The 12,310-nt window shown below is 38.9% G+C and overlaps 1 long non-coding RNA gene across 2 annotated transcripts in view; it reads right to left on the bottom strand.

The window, feature by feature from the left end:
• Nucleotides 1-6,570: 6,570 nt before the first annotated feature.
• LOC128839480 (uncharacterized) overlaps nt 6,571-12,310 on the bottom strand; it is a 28,713-nt gene continuing 22,973 nt past the window's right edge. Inside the window, exons 3-4 of one of the 2 annotated variants that reach the window (XR_008445448.1) lie at nt 11,508-11,563; nt 6,571-7,852 (exon numbers count right to left, since the gene is read on the bottom strand). This is a non-coding gene — a long non-coding RNA (uncharacterized LOC128839480). Of the gene's footprint in view, nt 7,853-11,507; nt 11,630-12,310 lie in introns of those variants that run through there. The other variant, XR_008445447.1, reaches the window with a different exon arrangement.

Genomic DNA, 12,310 nt, shown 5'->3' on the forward strand with positions numbered 1-12,310 from the left:
AGCGATAAATTAAACAGTAATAAGTCACCAGGATTAGATGGTATTCACCCATGAGTTCTGAAGGAACTCAAATACGAAATTGCAGAACTAACAACTGTGGTATGTAACCTATCACTTAAGACATCCTCTGTATCAGATGATTGCATGATAGCTAATGTAACGCTGATTTTTTTTAAAAGGCTTCAGAGGCGATCCTGAAAATTACAGGTGATCCAAACTACAGTACCATGCAAATTGTTTGAAAATATAGTAAAGAACAGAATTATCAGACACAAAGATGAACATGATATGTTGGGGAAGAATCAACAGTGTTTTTCTAAAAGGAAATCATGCCTCACCAATCTATCAGAATTCTTTGAGGGAGTCAACCAACATGTGGACAAGGGTGATCCAGTTGATATAATGTACTTGGACTTTCAAAAATCTTTCACAAGGTCCCACATCAAAGGCCCTTAAGCAAATTAAGCAGTCATGGGATAAGAGGAAAGGTCCTCTCATAAATGAGTAACTAGTTAAAAGATAGGAAACAAAGGATAGGGGGAAATTGTTAGCCCATTGCTTCCTACAGCTCCCATTGGCTGGGAACTGGCAAACCAGGAGGCCATTCCTGCGGATGGTCAACATCAGCAAAATGTCTCACTGCCCGCAATCAGATTACCCTAATGGGCCGCATGCGGCCCACAGGCTGCAGGTTGCCCACCACTGCTGTAAATGCATGCTGCTCTTTACTCAAGATGCCAATCTAACCCTATGCAACTGTGTAGGGAGTATTCACATGAGTAATGATGCTAGGATCTGGCCCTATACTTGTATTTATCTTTGTGCTATTATTGGGTGTAAAAAGTCTCACCTCAGATACATGTGCACGGCCCCCTTCGTAAATGAGAATTATAAGAGTGGATCAGACAGTAAAATTTGCCCTATTTTATTTATCATAAAGCCATAAAGCAAACATGTATTGGTGTATGACATTGATCATCAACATGCTAAGCGGATAAAGGAAACACCAAACAATGTCTAATCTGTTTACTGAGATACCTTATTTCCTTTTCATGTTCTTCTCCGTATAAGGCAACCTACAAAGCATGCATTTTTGTTTTTCCCTTCTCACTGTTATTTTCATCTAGGTGCCAGTAGATCAAAGAGTTAATAAAATCTTACTGCTATAAAAGGTCATTCAAAACTAAATACGGCAATTCAAAGTGGAAAATAGAATGAGGGCCAAGGAGATGTTTAATGAAGTAACATTTTAGATGTATTCTTTGAAGAACATTTGCAGAATTGATTGCTTTAGAGCACACAGGAACAATAAACCCTACACAGCGTTAACACTGACTCTCTTGGTTACATTCTGCTGAAATGTTGCCAGACCATTTGGAATCACAAGTATATTTGATAGAGAATTACCTAATATGATGGAAATATTCCTGTGTAGTTTGCATAGCAAAATGTTTGAGGAAACAGACCTTTCTGTCAGGATATACAGGCTTGAGTTCCCTCAGCTGAGCCTGAGGGTAGCTGGCTCAGCCCTCAGGCCAGTTAATAAATCCAGCTAGGCTGTGGCAGAATTGCCTGATTGTCTGGCCCACTGATTGGCTGCAAGGAGCCAACCAGTCTGCATTTAAGCTCAGCCACAGTGATAGTCACTGTCTGCTCAATGCTTCAGCCTGTAGCTGTGATCTCTTCTGTGCCTGCTTTGTTCTAAACCTTTCTCCGGACCTGCTCCTGCCTTGTTCTTGTCCTGCGCCATTGTTCATCTTCTGACTGCAGCTCTGATGAGTGGCTTGCCTTCTGGTTCCTGACTCTGGCTCTGACCCCTTGCTCTGACTCCCAGTTCCTGTGCCCAAATCTAACCACGAGCCCAACTTTTGGCTCTAATCACTAGGTCAGACTGTCCACATCCCAATCCCTGACACTTTATTTGGCCTAAATATTCAAAACATAAGAAATTAATAGCTCATTCATATTAAAAACAATTGAGAACATCACCAGCAAAAGTTTTGGTTAAAAAGTATGGGACTGTAGTTTAATGAAATTTCCCTTTAATTTGTTAGAACTTTAATTTTTTTATCTCACTGCTCTTATAATGACAGCAACTGTAGAACTGTATACTTGGAAACGGTCAATATTGCACGTATTGATTTTATTCAAAAGAGACAAGCTAGTGTACTGCACTTGCATTTCAATGTGTAGATTCCAGTGTCAGCTACTCAAGGACAGGGTTTATTTCAGCATCTAAATTGCAGCATGCCAAATATGGCATTCCTTTTTTGGTCCAATTTTTCTTAGAAGAAGAAAAATCATAGCTACCTAGCCAAAATGGAATTGACTGTGCAGCTGGAAGAAATGTACCTATATTTCATTGTGGGTATTAGCCTAAACAGAAATGGAAATAGAAATATAGAAGATTAAAAAACAGATTCTGTTACTTTGTTTTACAGAAATTGGCTTCAGATGGAACAAGCCAACCCAACCCTTTCATTGTTTCAGCCACTATAGGCTATAGAATAGGTTTCCCAGCTGGCATGCAAATAGTCATACTCTGTAGGCATTTGTAATGCACCTATTATGGTAGCATACTGGTACTACACTCAGTGCCCTACTTTGCATCTAGAACTCCCATATGAATGGTGGAAGGAGTCCTTTTCACAGGGAGGGACTACCTTTACAAAAAAAAGACTATACAAAAAGCAATTTATTTAGCAAATCATTTCCTGATTTCCCTTTGCTAATATTTCAATTATTTGTATTTGAAAAATAGTGTCCCTGTTAGCCCAGCTCCTCCTCCTGCTTGATCCTATCCTGCAGTGAAGTCATAATCCCGTGTGTGACACATCATAGCCCATATTGTAGCATTTTACACTCCCTTTCCATGGGTGTAAATGGCTGCACAAGGAGCCAGGCAAAAGAGAATCAGGTCCAATGTGTAGCTGTCAACCCATTGCTCCCACTGACTCCAGTGGGAGTTCCATGTGTGAATAAGGACATTTCACACAGACCCAAGGCTTTCCTCCTGTAGCAAGCAGAAAAAGACGATGGGCTAAGAAGTAATTCACATTGTCCTAAGATGACTGATTTTTTAATTCAGATATGACAATAAGAAAACATAAATCCAAAGCCAATATTTCATTATTTCCTTCAGTGATACAAGGAGAATACTTTGTGCATGGATTACCTCCTACTTTAAGATTATGCACTGAATTTAGACATAATGAACGTCAGTGGAGTTTTTCCTGTTTATGAGGTCTGCATCTCATCAGTTATCAGGACAGCCAGCCATTCAGTGTGAAATTTCACAGATATAATTGTTACACTCGAACTGGGAAATTATATTCAGTCTTCCATATATCACTAATTTCCAGAAAATGAAAACAAACATTTTTTCATCATGAACACACCAACAAAAGATGGATTTTACATTTAAATCTTAGGAAAATCTGATTTTCATCTCGGCCTCAACACAGCCTCCCTTCTTTTGTACCCACCGTTTTGTAGATACAACTGTACCATTTAGACATCTAGCTACCTGATATCTCTGACGTATAAGGTGGTCTCACCACTAAATGACATCATATGCATATGCAAATGACCATAGAAGGAAATTAAGATGATGTGATGAAAATATAGCCCACGGAATGCAGAGGTATAGCAATAAAGAATTCTAAGTGACATGGTAAAAATATTTATATTTAGGGCTGGATTTTCAACCTCCAGCAGTGTGTGTGCAAAATTGCACATGCAAATACATGTGCACACACTTTGCATGTGCTAATACCTGCACATACTGTTGCATTAGTCTACCACCTGCAAGCACTTTCATGTAGTGGACAGATGGGTTTTGAAAATGCCATTGCTTCATTTCTGTGAGTGTAAATTCTTGTGTGGGCACAGATGTTAGAATTATTCAAGAGTACATGCAGGAGTTTGCATCTACAAAGTGAGGGTGCATGTGGAGAATACCTAGATGCAAAATGTAGCCATTAAAGCATTGTAGAATTATTTGCTAAGAAAACTCCTTTTTTCCCCACAAAAGGAGTACTTTAAATATGCAATATTAAAATTAATACAATTATTTGAAATAAGCAATATTTCAGCTTCTTCACACATATAAAAAGCCTCCACCAGTGCATTATATCCACGAATAATTTGGATTTGCAGCTTAACAATAAAAAACTCTTTCAACACAACACATTCATTCATTTGTTGATGTCCCAAAATAGAGAGAGTCAGTGTCTATTGTGTTTGAAGCACTAATTCTCTCAGATGATGGGGTCAAGGAAACATTCCAGGTCTTCCACTACCAAAGGGAGACAACCCAATGTTAACCTGTTATGAAAGAGCTAGTCCTGCAAAGCAGCAGTATGATTATTTCCTATATAAACTGGAGGGCTTTAATTTCCAAGGATATGTTGATCTGGCTCCTTTCATAAGCACTATAAACAAAAACAGACAGATCATTTATCCAGGGATCCTTTAAGTGAGAGATTATTTTAAAGAGTTCACACATGGAAAAAGATTCTGCATTTCTTCTGTCAATATCGTCATGTATAAACAAAAAACAAAAAAAAATCTGAGTCTCTATGTAGATATTTATACCATCCTCATCACCATGGTATTACTGCCAAAGGCCTAATATAGTGTGGGAGGGTTATCTCAAACAGAATTAAAGAATGGAATTTGGTTTGTATTAACCATAATAAATATACATTAATTTCTAATAATTAAAAGAAAATGATGTGCACATCTGATTTGTGCATAACAGTGGAAATATTGTTCAGTTCATCCCTTGAAAATTATTGCCCAAGTGAGGCTGTGCATATCAGTGTAACCAAAGTTGCTTGCTATGCACATTCCAGATGCAGAACATAAAACATAGTAGGGGGCTTGCCTTTTCTACACATTTTTAGAAATATATATTGGTTACATTTTTGGCTATTTTAAAAACAGCTTTTGTCCTTACCTGCTATATCTTTTACTTTGCTGTGTAACTTCTGAGGAGTGAGCATGCTGCCTGGTATTGTGACTATTTTTATCACACTGCATAAAGCCATTAAGGGCGGATTTGACTGAAGGTAGTTCTTTTAAAAAAATAGTCCTGGGCTAGCAATAGCCACATTCACTGTATATGGTGACAGCATGAATCCAGAGATGGAATTTAGGCAAATCCTTCTGGGCTAAATTTGTGGCTTTGCCACAAGCCCTGTGAATTAGGCAGCACTGTGTTCTACACCACCAGGAGCAGCCTATGAAACAGATGGTGACTCAGAGTCACAATCTGCCCCTAGATTTCCCCCTGCTCCAGCTGAGACATACCTTGCACCAACCCCTACGCCTAATGCATCAAACAGCCGCAAGAGTGCTGGTACAGTTGCACTGTCTGGTGAATTGAGAATATTGACCCAAGGATCTTTCCACTTCCTACCCACCTGTGTTGCATAAGGAGTAGGAGTTTTACTATGGTCACTCCTTCCCTTCCTCTGTGCCCCCTGCTGCTATCCATAGTGTGGGTGCAGAAAAGTGAGGGTGTGCTTTTCATCACTTTATTCCCCTGTGTGCGAGTGTTACATCATAGGCCACTAATTTGATCCCTTTATTGGCATTGTCCACCCTGAAAAAGTCAAGATTATGTGCTCAATTTACCCATGGCGCAGTGGATCCTCCACACCACTTCTCACCTGCATAGGGACTATGCAGAGGATCTTGGGTACAGTGGCCATGCAGAAGAGTGGATTACACCCTATATGAAACCTGTGTTCTCATTCTTCCAACAGTACAGTTTACTTCACAAGAAAAATGCCTCTTCTATCTGTACATAACGGTCGCATAAGATGACATCCTCCCCACTTTTTTTGTACTTCTCTTCTCTCAGCATAGGGTTTGATACTCCCTTGACAGGCAAAGATGCTGTCTTCAGCATGGAAATATAAAGAAAGTCACCACTTTATGTGCAATTATTTTTCTGCACATGGAAAGTATATGCAAGTTTATGTTGTTTGTTCCCCAGACAGCTGTGCAATTGTAATTTGGAAATATTGCATTGTACACTCATTCACACACAGGGATAGCCCCAATATTCAGTTATGCCTGCACCCGCACCCATTATATACCTAACTACACTGGCAAACAAGACAGGTAGGTGTCTAAAGAGATGCCATCATGCCCATAGTATTAGAGGCTGGATTGAGTCCTGGCTAAAAATCAGACCTTTTATTTTAGGATTAAAAAGATGTTTAATAGTGCATTACATATATACATCATTATAAAAATCATGCAAATATTAGGAGGAATCCAGGAAATTATTTAATTTAAATTTATTCAGAAAGCTAATTTGAAATTAATGGGACTTTTCTATGGCCCATCTGTATCACTGATAACCAGAGATTACTATTTCTCCCATCTTCTGGCAACACAGGAAATACTGTTTATATAAATGAAAATGCTAGCTCAGTCAATGGCATTTCACACAAAGCAGTAGAAGTCGTATGCAGGAAATGTACATAAATATAATTTAAAGAGGTGATGATGAACTAAACCATATTTACACCAGCATTTGAATTAATGACTCACAAGTCTCAAAGAATGTTTTATTTCTATTAACTCAATAGCACACAGTACCCTATTGGTTCATCATTCGGTACCTTATTTGTCCTAAAAGTTGTCCAATCTAGTCCCCTTCACCATCATTTTTCACATCAAGCACACATCTCCTGCTGCTATATTAGGAGGAAGTAAAAATCTAAGGATTCTTTAAAACACTTCATTATTTTTTTAATTCTACACTACAGCACATTAAAATTAAAATGAAAAGCCCCTGCACCTTATATTAATTGATGAGCTTTTCAGAAATTGTCATAATTGTGTGTGGGGTTTTTAATGATTGCTTCGTGTAAAATATCTTTGGTAGCATGAGATCAAAGCAAAGCAAAGATGTTTGCTACAAGATGATAATTCAGGTAAACACACTCAATGGTAAAAATGCAAATGTTCAAATGTGATTGACTTTGCTTCTATTTAATGTTTATTTTCCCTGCCAAGACAACGACAAGTTCAAACTAATTCCATACTTGCTATAAAATAAAATAATTTAAAAAAAAATCGAAACAACTATAAGTCAACTCATTTCAATTTTTTTAACTTAACCTAGATCTCAAATGATGAAACACTCCTCAAAGGTTTCATTTTAGTCAGCTTTCTATTGTGCTCCAGGAAAATAAGAAGGAAACCAAAAGAAATTAATCCTACTAAAAGTATTTTCAAAATAATTCAATAGTTAATGAAAGCTGTAACAGATCATAGCATCCCTGCTCCCTACCCTGGCTGACAGCTGCAGTTCTTTCTATGCATACTGTACACCTCATCACATTAATTTGTTCCCACTAGCTAGCCCCATCTATATATTCCAGAATCAAAGTGAACTTTTAAGGCATTAAAGGCCCTATTCTGATCACACTTGTGCCCTAATAATCTAGATTTTCACATAATATACACAGCTGTGGTGTGTCACTGCTCTCTCAGCTACTTACAAAAGCTCTTTATTATTATACATATTTCAGTATGCTCAGAGGTCTCTTGCAGGATTGGGTCCTCTTTCTGCTAGACACTGCACAAGCCCAGAAGCAGACACAGCCCCTGCCCCAAACAGTCTGCAATCTAACAACTTGCAGCAAGTGCGGTAAGCAATACTAGACGGGAGGTGGGGAGGGAGGATGAGGGTAACAGTTATAAGGTCAAGTGGTCACATATTCTAATAATGCACCCTCTTTCCATGCCCCTTGGTGCTACTGCTGAGCTCACAGAACTCTTCTTCAGGTCAGCTCTTCTTCCTACATGGTCTGTAACAAATGGTGATGACCTACGGCAATAGAGAAATAAGAAATAATAATGGTATAACTAATCACCACTAATCATGATCACCACCCCCATTCACACCTCATGTAGTTCTAGCATCATAGCCAGAATTGCAGTTTACTTTACAGGATGCTATTCTAGCATTTACCATTGCATTTTTGTACCCCATAGCAATATGAATATTCTCCCTGATCCAGGATTCTCTCTGTACAGGAGTACGTTACCACGAGGAAATGTCAAATGCTCTAATTCAACTGCTTTTAGAAAACAGGCATAAAATTGAGACTGTAATAGTGTAAATAGAGAGGTGAAATTACACTCTAGCGGAGAGAGAAATACATAGACACTGAGACTGAGTTATAGACAGCTAGACAGCCGTTATGTCTGTATTGAAACACAGTTATTCACAATGAGAGACACACATTTATCCACACAATCACACATAACATTATACTAATTTTTGTTTGTGGGAAGCACAGAAATGGCAGGAACTGTCATCCTTACCTTGCCATCCTATATAAACCCTTTCCAGATAAAGGACAAAATGTTTCCAAACGGTAGTTGAGGATGTCACATCTCAGGTGTGATAAGATGCCCATTTGATACCTGCCCACCATGGTAGCACACTCCCAGAGTTGCCACAGAATGTCTGAGAAGGCTTCTATGTCACTGACTTTCTTCCTATCATCCCGGGACTACACATATGTTGTCCTGTCATTGCATCCACAGACATTTCCACACAAAAGTATACAGGCTGTGAGTGACACCATACCAAGAATTATAGCAATAATGTTCTTGCCATTGACCTTAGGTTGTTACAAGGGGCCAAAATGTTGGCAATTCATGCATGTGTAAGCTCAAGAAGCTTCCCCCATGTTGCACCCTGCACATATAACAGCTACAGATGCAGTTCCTGCATTCTCTTGCACAGTTGCTCCCTGCTAGCACCTTCTTCACCTCCTATACAACTATGGCATAAGATGTAATAAATAAATAAATCTTGATTTCACAATCAGCCAGGTTTGCACAAGTCTCCTTCCACTAGCACCCTAGATGTCTACCTTCTTGCTTCATCCACCACAGAACATCTATAAATCACAACAACCTGTGCAGATGAAGCTGAAGAAAAGGGCATTTATTGGCCACTATATCAATAGTTAAGCACAAAGATCATTATAATATTTTACAACGCCAATGATAGAGCGGTCTGCTGGCCAGAGAGTATTCTCCATCCAGACTATCTGCAAATATACCAAGGGCATACACTAACCTCCAGGGTGAAACATTAAACAGTTCCTAACAGAAAAGGTGCAACCTGACCACAAAACAGTGGCCATAACAACGGTATAAACACACCGATCCCAGCTCAAAATATAAGATATAGAGTGTGGCCAGTTACAGAATTTGAGAAACCAACTGCAACAGTCCCATGGTTGTCATGCAAGCCAAAGAACTTGGGATAGACCAGAAGAGTCTCATTTACATGGACACTGACTTCACTCAGAACAATAATCCAAGCAACTAGTGCTATCCTAAATCTCAGATAGACCACATCTGAGCAGCATGGTGATCTGCACAAAATCACTATTCCTACTTAACCCCACTCTGAGATTCATATACAAAATGGTCACGCTTAACTATTCTAGTTTTGGTGTGAGAGACTTCCTTCATTGGAGGCAGTATGCAAATACCACCTTCATGATTCTCCCTCACTTCAAGCTGAATTTTTCCTCTAGCCAGCTGCAAACACCTGTGTCAACCAAAGCCTTGCAATGTCATCCGACAAGCTCAAAAAGCTCGAAAGCCTGTCTCTGTCATCAGCAGTTGTTCCAATAAAATATATTACCTCACCCACCTTGTGTCTCTAACGTTTTAGTTACATGTAGACATGAGGCTCTATGAAGACAGATATGATGATGGTAGCTTTTATAACCAGTAACTTTGCATTAATCAGCATAATCTTAAAAGAATCCATGCTGACACCCAGCACTACCAAGAGGAAACACATTGCAAAGTCATCTCAACTGAAACAAAACACCTCAATGGAAGTTTGTACCTTGTACACAATGTTTTCCATTTATAAAACTATAGCCTTCCAAAGAATAAAACTTATTGATATAAGGGAAAGAAATACAGGGAAGAAATTGGGAAAAGATTGTCACATTTAAATTTCCCTTTTTTTGTCTGTTGTAAACTCAACTGGGTGGGAACAAGTCAATTTGAATTTAATAAATAAATCAATAAATAATAATGGAGAAGGAGGTGCAACTCTTATAGACTTCATGTAGGATCACGTTTAGTAATAATGGTATTGCCATTTTCACAATTGTATTATGTCTCCCATGTTGTTTGTCTTAAATCTGCAGCTCCTGGAATCATGTTATTATCTTAGCTTTCATTTAAAAGATTAAAGTAAGTTTCTAGCTCTCATGGTTGCAGAAAAGGTTGGAAACATCACTTAAGTAGATTTTAAAGGATCAGAAAACAAAAGACAAATAAAATTAACCCAAAATGTTTATCTTAAAAATCATGAGATTTAAAAAAAAAAAACCAACCAACGAACCAATCTCCTCATTTTTGAGGCCTGACGTGTGACTTTTGAATACTTGAGGTTGGCAATGCTGCAACTAGCTCTTTTCTAAACCTGCTTGGAACTGGCTAAGCATTGCTATTACGCTGATCAGTCTCCATAATTGTTTAGATGGGCCAAGTCCTGATGTATTAAATCCCACGTCATATTAACATTTTATTTATTGTATTGTGGTCTAGAGGAAATTACTATAAAGTGGGTGGATCACTGGTTGAAAGACCATACTCAAAGAGTAGTTATCAATGGTTTGTTTTCAAACTCAGAGGGTGTATTTAAATGGGGTCCCACAGAGGTCTATCTGGGGTCTGGTACTATTCAACATTTTCATTAATAACTTAGATAATGGAGTAGAGAATATGCTTATAAAATTTGTGGGTGACCCCAAGATGGGAGAGGTTTCAAGCACTTTCAAGGACAAGATTAGAATGCAAAATGACCTTTGCAAATTGATCTGAAATGAACAAGATGAAATTCAATAATTACAAGCACAAAATACTACACTTAGGAAGGGAAAATCTTCACAAATACAAAATGGAGAATAATTGGCAAGACAGTAGTACAGCTGAAAAGGATATGGGGTTATTGTAGATCACAAATTAAATGTGAGCCAACAATGTGATGCAGTTGTGAAAAAGGCTATTATAATTCTGGGGTGTATTAAAAGGAGTGTTGTATGTAAGACATGGGAGGTAATTGTCCTACTCTACTTGACACTGGTGCGGCCTCAGGTGGAATGCTGTATTCGGTTTTGGATGCCACATTCTAAGAAAGAGGTGGGCAAATTGGAGAGTCCAGAGGAGGACAACAAAAACGATAAAAAGTTTAGGGGATAACAGGGGGAGATAACAAGGGGGAACCTGATAGTCTTCAAATATGTTAAGGGCTGCTATAAGGAGGATGGTGATCAATTGTTCTCCATGTCCACTAAAGGTAGGACAAGACGTAATTGGCTTAATGTGCAGCAAGGAAAATTTAGGTTAGATATTTTCTAACCATAAGGATAGTTAAGCACTGGACTAGGCTTCCCAGGGAGATGTGTTTGACAATGTTCTAGTATACTTGATCTTACCTCAGTGTGGGGGATGAACTAGATGACCTCTGTTGTTCCTTCCCAGACCTATATTTCTAAGATACATAACAGGAATAAAAAACAGATTATTAAAAAATAACTATAGCCATTAAAATATCAGTCAGAGAATATGATTGTATCAGGGTGGCCTGCCTTTTTAAGGGCTAGGAGGCCTGGGGGTAGCTCAACCCTGTTCAGACAGCTCCACTTATGCTATAATCCACTGAATCCAAGCCTGAGAAGGCAGAACTAAGGGGGTCAGATGTTAGTATAGTGAACACCTGGGCTTCATACTAAAAAGGCTTAAGAGCACACAGTCAGGAGGAAGCTGGGATAGGAACCACAGAAAGCAGTGTAGACTCTTGTGGGAAGGCCTCAGATCAGGCCTACAAGAAACAGGGAGTTTCCTGGGAGAAGCTGCTCGCATCCCTGGGAGGCAGTGGGAAACCTTTCAGGCCCAAGAGGAGCAGAAGCAGGGTTGGTTGGATGTTTTGTCTGGTTGTTTAATTGGACTTTTGTTACCTGAAAAGGGGCCTGAACTTAAATCGTGACCTGGCTGAAGGGCTTCATCACCCAGAAGAGAACCATGGAAGAATCAGACTGGTTGACAAAAGGGGCACTAGAGTGGAAGACCCTTGCAATGCTGTGTCCTAATGCCAGGAGTGGTATGGTGGTGAATGGAATGCTTACAATGATATATTATCAAAATCATCAAACTTGAAAAGAGAACACAAGATAGGTAGTTGGCTCTTGCACCACTATTAGTTTTTATTGTTGGAACTTGAACAATGGGACAAGAATGC

Source organism: Malaclemys terrapin, chromosome 6 (assembly GCF_027887155.1).
Source record: "Malaclemys terrapin pileata isolate rMalTer1 chromosome 6, rMalTer1.hap1, whole genome shotgun sequence".
In the NCBI taxonomy this organism is placed as follows: Eukaryota; Metazoa; Chordata; order Testudines; family Emydidae; genus Malaclemys; species Malaclemys terrapin.